This window comes from Chiloscyllium plagiosum, unplaced genomic scaffold (assembly GCF_037043375.1).
Source record: "Chiloscyllium plagiosum isolate Xiang-an unplaced genomic scaffold, Cpla_swu_hap1 HiC_scaffold_2, whole genome shotgun sequence".
NCBI lineage: Eukaryota > Metazoa > Chordata > Chondrichthyes > Orectolobiformes > Hemiscylliidae > Chiloscyllium > Chiloscyllium plagiosum.
Window position 1 is genome coordinate 16,793,533 of NW_028270140.1, and position 7,850 is coordinate 16,801,382.

Here is a 7,850-nt window from a genome sequence, read left to right on the forward strand (position 1 = left end):
TTTACCTCTTCACTTAATACTACAGGTAATTTAGCATGGCCAATTCACCTAACCTGCACATTTTTGGACTGTGGGAGGAAACCAGAGGAAACCCACGCAGACGCAGGGAGAATGTGCAAACTCCACACAGACAGTTGCCTGAGGCAGGAATTGAACCCGGGTCTCTGGCGCTGTGAGGTATCAGTGCTAACCACTGTGCCGCTTATTACTAAGTTAAAAATCACACAACACCAGGTTATAGTCCAATAGGTTTAATTGGAAGCACTAGCTTTTGGAGTGCTGCTCCTTCATCAGGTGGTCGAAGGAGCGGCGCTACGAAAGCTAGTGCTTCCAATTAAACCTGTTGGACTATAACCTGGTGTTGTGTGATATTTAACTTTGTCCACCCCAGTCCAACACCGGCACCTCCAAATCATGTCAATATTACCAACTGCACTGGGATTGCTGCCTGGGAGCAAAGGAGACTGAGGGGAGATAATGATCCAGATGAATAAGATTACAAAGGGCACGGAGAGGGCAGACAGGATGACATTTTTCCCCTTGTTGGAGGGATCAAAAGGGGGAGGACGAGGGTGGGTGTAGATGTGAGGTATGGGGCAGGAGGTTTAGAGAGGTTTAGAGGATTTCTTTTCACTCAGAAGATGGTGGAATATGGAACTCATTGCCTGTGAGGTTGGTGCAGGCAGAACCCCTTCTGAAAGATAAGAAAAATTTGGATGTGTTCTTGCAATGCTAAGGCATACAAGGCTATGGGCTAGTGATGGAAAATGGGATTAGAATAGCTAGATGGCCACTGACCAATGCCAATGGCTTTTGTTTTCAGTGCTGTAGACCTCAATGACGCATGACCACTGGACTTTCTGATTAAAAACAAAGTCACCCACCCCAGTACTGAAAACAAAAAATGCTAGAGATCACAATGGGTCATGCAGCAGCCATGGCTGATGAAGAGTCATCTAGACTCTGAACATTAGCTTGCTCTCTCTCCATGGATGCTGCCTGACCCACTGCGATCTCCAGCATTTTTTGTTTTCATACAGATTCCTGTGAAGACGGTAAATGAAGGGTTCAAATTAAATTCGTACTGAGCCTTGTTTTGCAAACTATTACGTGAGATTTGTTGCAAACAGACCATTGCAGGTGGACCTTTGTGGTCATGGTCTGTGGTTACCCAGCAGAGCTGATACAGCCACAACTTCTACTTTTTATCTGCAGCCAGTTAGTAAGCAAAACCACAAGGCCTTCGGAGCTCAAACTGCAACGTCACAAGAAGGCACTGGCAGGCAAGAAGCTGGTTTGAAGTGTGTCAACTTCAACGTCAGGAACAAATGGAATAAGGGGTGAACTTGCAGCATGGGTCATTACCTGGGACTTCGATGTAATGGCCATTTTGGATACATGGGTAGAGCAGGGACAGGAATGGTTGTTGCAGGTTCCGGGGTTTAAATGTTTCAGTAAGAACAGAGAAAATGGTAATAGGAGAGGGCGGGGGGGATGTAGCATTGTTAGTCAAGGACAGTATTACAGTTGCAGAAAGGATGTTTGAGGATTTGTCTACTGAGGTAGTATGGGCTGAGATTAGAAACAGGAAAGGAGAGGTTACCCTGTTGGGAGTTTTCTATCGGCCTCCAAATAGTTCCACAGATGTAGAGGATCGGATAGTAAAGATGATCCTCGATGGGAGCGAGAGTGACAGGGTGGCTGTTATGGGGTTTTTAACTTTCCAAATATTGACTGGGAATATGATAGTTCAAGTATTTTAGATGGGTCAGTTTTTGTCCAATGTGTGCAGGAGGGTTTCCTGACACAGTATGTAGACAGGCCAACAAGGGGAGAGGCCACATTAGATTTGGTACCAGGGAATGAACCTGGCCAGGTGTTAGATTTGGAGGTAGGTGAGCACCTTGGTGATCATGATCACAATTCAGTTATGTTTACTTTAGCAATGAATCATTATTATACCGGGACACGAAGCTCAAAGGGGACCCCCAGGGTCTCCCATTAATCAGTATGTGATGGACAGGCATTCACTCACTGAATAGAGAGGAGGGATTGGGTCCTGTCCTAGGCCCTGAGTCAACAGCAAAATTGGCTCTCAGGACAAAAGAAAGCTAGGATCAAGGAAACTGGGGTCCTTCTGTTGCATCAATGGACTGGCCTTATAGGCAAAACCTCAGAATCCTCAAAGAGGTGGACAGAGGAGAAAAGTATCTTAGAATCACGACTTAGAGAAATAGGGGTTAAAGGCCCCTCTGAGAAACTGGACATTTTGGTAAATTCTTTGTGTGAATTGGTCAACTTGGTAAATTGTAATATTCGAATTTAAATTGTAATATTCGAATTAAAGGACTGTTTGTGTGAGAGAGGCAGTTGTCAAAAGATTGGGAAGCAAAGTCTCTCATAAGGCGCACTGTCAAGAGGGAACACATTTAGTGTACATGTATGTTCATTATGGGTCTGATTCCAAAACAAAACTTTCTCAACAAATGGGTGAAATGGACATAAAGAACTGAGAAGCCATTTCCACCTGATGGCACATTCAATTGCAATCGCATGAAACAATTGGCAGAAATTTTGAGTAAATTAGAAAGGAAAAGGAAACTGCAGAGAGAGAGAGAGAGAGAGATTACCTCTTGTTGCAGAGAGAGAGAGAGAGAGACCACCTCTTGCTGTTACAGAGAGAGAGAGAGACCACCTCTTGCTGTTGCAGAGAGAGAGAGAGACCACCTCTTGCTGTTGCAGAGAGAGAGAAAGAGAGAGACCACCTCTTGCTGTTGCAGAAAGAGAGAGAGAGAGACCACCTCTTGCTGTTGCAGAGAGAGAAAGAGAGAGACCACCTCTTGCTGTTGCAGAGAGAGAGAGTCCACAGCTTTTGATATTGTGGATACTGAACATAGTGTTAACTCGTTTTGGTCTGTTTTGAATGTACGTTTGTCCATTGATGGTTACATGTGGTCTTGTGTAATATTCGTTTTTGTTCCCTAGAACTCAAGATCCAGGAATATTTTGAATTAAGTCGACATTTTGGAAATCCATGGTGAATTGAAATGTAGGCGGTGTTTTTATCAATGTCAATTATAATTTTATTTTGAGGGATTATAATTGCTGCCAACATGGCCATTGGTCCCGAAAGTATAAATAAAGGACCAATAGGAGCCTTTTGGCAGATTTAAGGCCGAAAATCAGGGTGGATTGAGCAAAACGCCCACCAACTGGACAAAAATAACTAATACTGAGCAGTTGAAAGGGAGGGCGCCTTCGAGTGTGGAGAGCGATTCTTTAAGATCCATTAGGAATGTCCATGGATGGGAGAAAAATCCCCCATGTTCATTAAACAAGAGAGTGTGGGTACTACGACAAAGACAAAATCAAAACACATTTGCTGAAATTGCAGCAAGGTGTGTCACTTTACCAGGGAGTGTAGGGCCCCAAAACAGAACAATGTGAAGTCCGAGTGTGTCTGTCAGCACTGAGGCTAATGGGGCCCCTCTGAGGATACTTGTTGGGGAAAACACGTCAAACCGACAACCACCCATAACACGTCCGGCTGACATCCAACAGCCCCAAGGGCACGGCTAATAAGAAGGGTAAGATTTACCTGTCTGCTCGAGTAGGGGGCAGACAGTGTGAGATGCTGGTGGACATGGGAGCCTCTGTATCTATAGACTGTGGGAAGGGTGAATTAATCTGGCCCCGTCCCAATGGAAGAAAGGAAAATATGGGAACTTACGCGAACCACTTGGGCATTGTCCAGGGTACATCCGCTGTAGGACACAATTAGCACGAAATGTCTACGCCTCCGTCCTGGGGGTATGGGCCGGACACTAAATTAGATGCAGACCTGATTAAAATCGACTCCATAGTCATGGAGGGCTCTGAACATGGGCCGCATCAGCGATACCCTGTAAAACCCGAAACCAGAAGAGCTGTTGTGGAACTTGTGGAAGGACCGGGGGAGAGGGGAGTCCTCTGAGAGACTCCCCAGTACTACTAATTCCCCACATGGCCGGTTAGTCAACCTGACGGGAGTTACCATTTCACAATTGATCATATGGCCCTAAAACAGGGTCACTTCCAAATTACACCCTACAGTCACTAGTCCACCCACAATCTTAAATGGATTCTCCCCGTCCCATAAAATCTTTTCTGTACAGGATATTGCAAATTAATTCTGATCTATCCCCCTCCATTGTGATTCCCAAGATAAGTTTGCATTTACCGTTGGGGATAAACAATACACCTGGACCAGACTTCCACAGGGATTCCATAATAATCCAGCCATGTTTCACTGTGTAATGAGTAATGTGCTCAGAGAGATCAGTCTGCCCTTGGCAGTACATTACTCCAATATGTCAACAGCATCCTCCTTGGCTTCTGAGTCCAAACCTGGGACATCAAGGATGCTCTATACTTAGTTCTGAAACACCTGCATGACAGAGGGTTAAAAGCCAGTCCAAAGAAAGCTCAGATTGGGAAAACATTCAATCTCCCAAGACACGAAAGAAATGCCTGCAGACAGGAAGACCACTATACAACAAATGTCACGGCCAGTGACAGTCCGTGGGGTGAGAACGGTCTTGGGCTTGTTTAATTATCGCAGGAATTTTATCCCTGACTTTGCCAAATTGGTCGAGGCCATACAGCAATTGGTAAAAGGGTGGACCCAGTTGACTGGGGACCGGAACACGATGGCTCCTATACAAAACTGAAAGTAGAGTTAATGTCAGCCCCAGGACGGAGTTGCCAGATGCGAGTAAAGACATTTACTGCAAACTACGAGGGGGGCTTTTAGTCGGCAGTAGTAACCCAGATCCATGGCTTCAAACAGCGACCTATTGGGCACTACTCCACTGCGTAGTTAACAGCTTGTCCAAATGTACAGCCGCGTTAGACTGTGCCACATGGGCTCTAAGAATCAGTGAACCCATAGTAATGACAGGAAATATAATTTTATATACTAAACATGACCTTGTAGAAATGCTGAATACGGGACGATCAGTCTCTAACATGAGGGTGAAACGGGAGGCTGTCCTTTTGCCATCCACCAAATCCGTTACCCGGGAAACCCCAGCTGAAGGGGAATTCTAAAACAGGGACAAACAGGATAAACAGAAGATTGTCCCACTGGCAGGTAGCTAAGTTATGATTAAGACTCTACCCCGTAACACTGGCTTTGCCCCCAGTTGGAATGGTCCCTATGGGGTTATCATCAGCAGTGTTCAGAGCCCTTGTATTGAAATATGAGGGGGTCTGGAAACACTGGAGCCAGCTGAAGAAATATATGGGCACCGACTGAGAATCCTCACCCTCCCTCTCCTTTGCAGACTGATTCCTCTCCGAGCTTGCGGGTGTTGTGCGTGGACCAGGAGCGCGGGTTGTTGGGCGCGGGTAGTATAGCCTTTGTGTAACTCCGTTTGGTAAGCTTCAGAATGTTTTTGTTCATTTTCACCCTGGCCCTTTGCCTATTAGCCACTGTGGGGGAGTATTAGTGCAGTTGTGCCGACCTAAAATGTTTAAACTTATGAAAAGAGTTATTGTTATAATAGTTCTGAAAACAGAATTTTGAATTTGGTCAAAATTTGCATGGGAACATATCAAATGTCTAGAATAAGCCATGAAGTAAGTTTAAGATAGATGGGTAAATTTTAAGAAAGAACAAACAGTAACTGGGAATGGACTGAAATGATAATTGAGGGTTACCATGCATTTTAGTGAAAAGGAAGTTTAGGAGAGAGTGCTAAACTGATCGCTTTCTCTTGGTGATCAGGAGAAAGTGAGGACTGCAGATGCTGGAGATCAGAGCTGAAAAATGTGTTGCTGGAAAAGCGCAGCAGGTCAGGCAGCATCCAGGGAACAGGAGAATCGACGTTTCGGGTATGAGCCCTTCTTCAGCATTCCTGAAGAAGGGCTTATGCCCGAAATGTCGATTCTCCTGCTCCTTGGATGCTGCCTGACCTGCTGCGCTTTTCCAGCAACAGATTTTTCAGAACTTGGTGATCAAGCCACTACCCGAGCCATCGGGACTAAACATGGAGAGATAAGTAAAATCTCATAGACCTTTTGATAAGATGGTATGGGAGTCAAGAATGCGTGGCAGTCTTGGGGATACTGATGTAAGTGTACAAAAGTGATTGTTACCTCAGAAGAATGCTGTAAAAAAGATGGTTTTTGCACTGAAGAACGGGCCTTGGACATGTACACTAATTGATAAATGGATTAGTGTGGTTTGGAAGGACACAAGACCGGAGTTTAAACGATAAGACATTGACATATGATCCATACAGAAACTGACTTTAAAACATGGGCGTGGTGATAGGGAGAAAACAAAAAATGATACTTCTGTCGCTTTTGCAGAACCATCTGACCCTTGACCATTTACTAGAGGCACAGGGTGGCACCTGTGTTGTTATTGGCCCTGAGTGCTGTACCTACATTCCGGGCACTTCCGACAATATAATTAACCTCGCAGATCACGTATGCCTGGAGGCTGATAAGATCCGACAGGAAGGGAAGCAATTTAATGATTATAATCCCCTGGGTGGCTAGGATGGCTACTGAGCGCTTCTTGGGGTTCTTACATTCAGATTGTTCTCATTGTTATTATAACTGTTCGCTGTGTCGTTATGGCACTTTCAGTTCATGTGTAGAATCTTAACTGCTCGCACTATGCCAACAGCTCGTCTCTATTCTGATGTTACTGTCCAGCACCCCCCACCCCCAACAGGGTGATCGGGACTCACTTGGGCTTTGGTTGTCAGTGGTCTAGAACCCACAGCCCCTATTGTCTCCGACCACGAGGGGGGGGGGGGGGGGTGGATTGAAGACGGAAAATGAAGGGTTAAAATTAAATAGGTACTGAGCCTTCTTTTGCAAGCTATTACGTGAGATTTGGTGGAAACCTCCGTGGTCACGGTCTGTGGTTACCCAGCAGAGCTAAGGCAGCCATAACGTCTGCTTTTTGTGATTGAACAAAACCACAACGCCTTCTGAGCTCACACTGCATGATCTGTGTCATGTGATTATCTTGTGGTTCTATATAAATCTTGATACTTGCCTGTAATCTGTGAGGGTCGAGGTCTGACTGCGCTGTGGTCAGACGCTTATGCTCTCCCGAAGGCCTTTGTTTAATAAATGACTTCGGATTGACTTATAAATTTTTAATATGGCGTCATTGTACCTACACCACTAGCATCTGTAGTAATTTGGTCACCCAACAGTAACCTGCAGGGGGAGTTTCAGTTGACTTTATTGTGTTGACTTAGTTATATTTCCATGACAATCAAAGTTAAGAATCACGCAGCACCTGATTATAGTCCAACAGGTTTATTTGGAAGCTCTAGATTTCGGAGCGCTGCTCCTTTATCACTTTATGAAGGTTGTGGCAACCACCTGATGAAGGAACAATGCTCCGAAATCTAGTGCTTCCAAATAAACTTGTTGGACTATAACCTGGTGTTGTGTGATTTTTAACTTTGAATAAACTATTTTCTTTCACAGTGGACTGGGGACAACGAGATAAGAGAGGGACCGTTCTTAGCCTTGTTTTCATTTCACCCTAATAATTCTACCGTCCGGGAAAGTGTGCAGCATGGATTCATCTAAAATGTCTCCTTGATCCCTATTTTTATGAAAAAGATCTTCCATTAAAAAGGGGGTAATGGAGACAGCCAAATGCTCTGAGAATTAAGATTGACAATTAACATATTTACATGTCAATGATGGCTCAACCAATCAGGACTCTCTTCTCATGCAGTATAAAACGGTGTCCTGTTTCCGATTAGATTCCCTACAGTGTGGAAACAGGCCCTTCGGCCCAACAAGTCCACACTGACCCTCTGAAGTGTAACCCA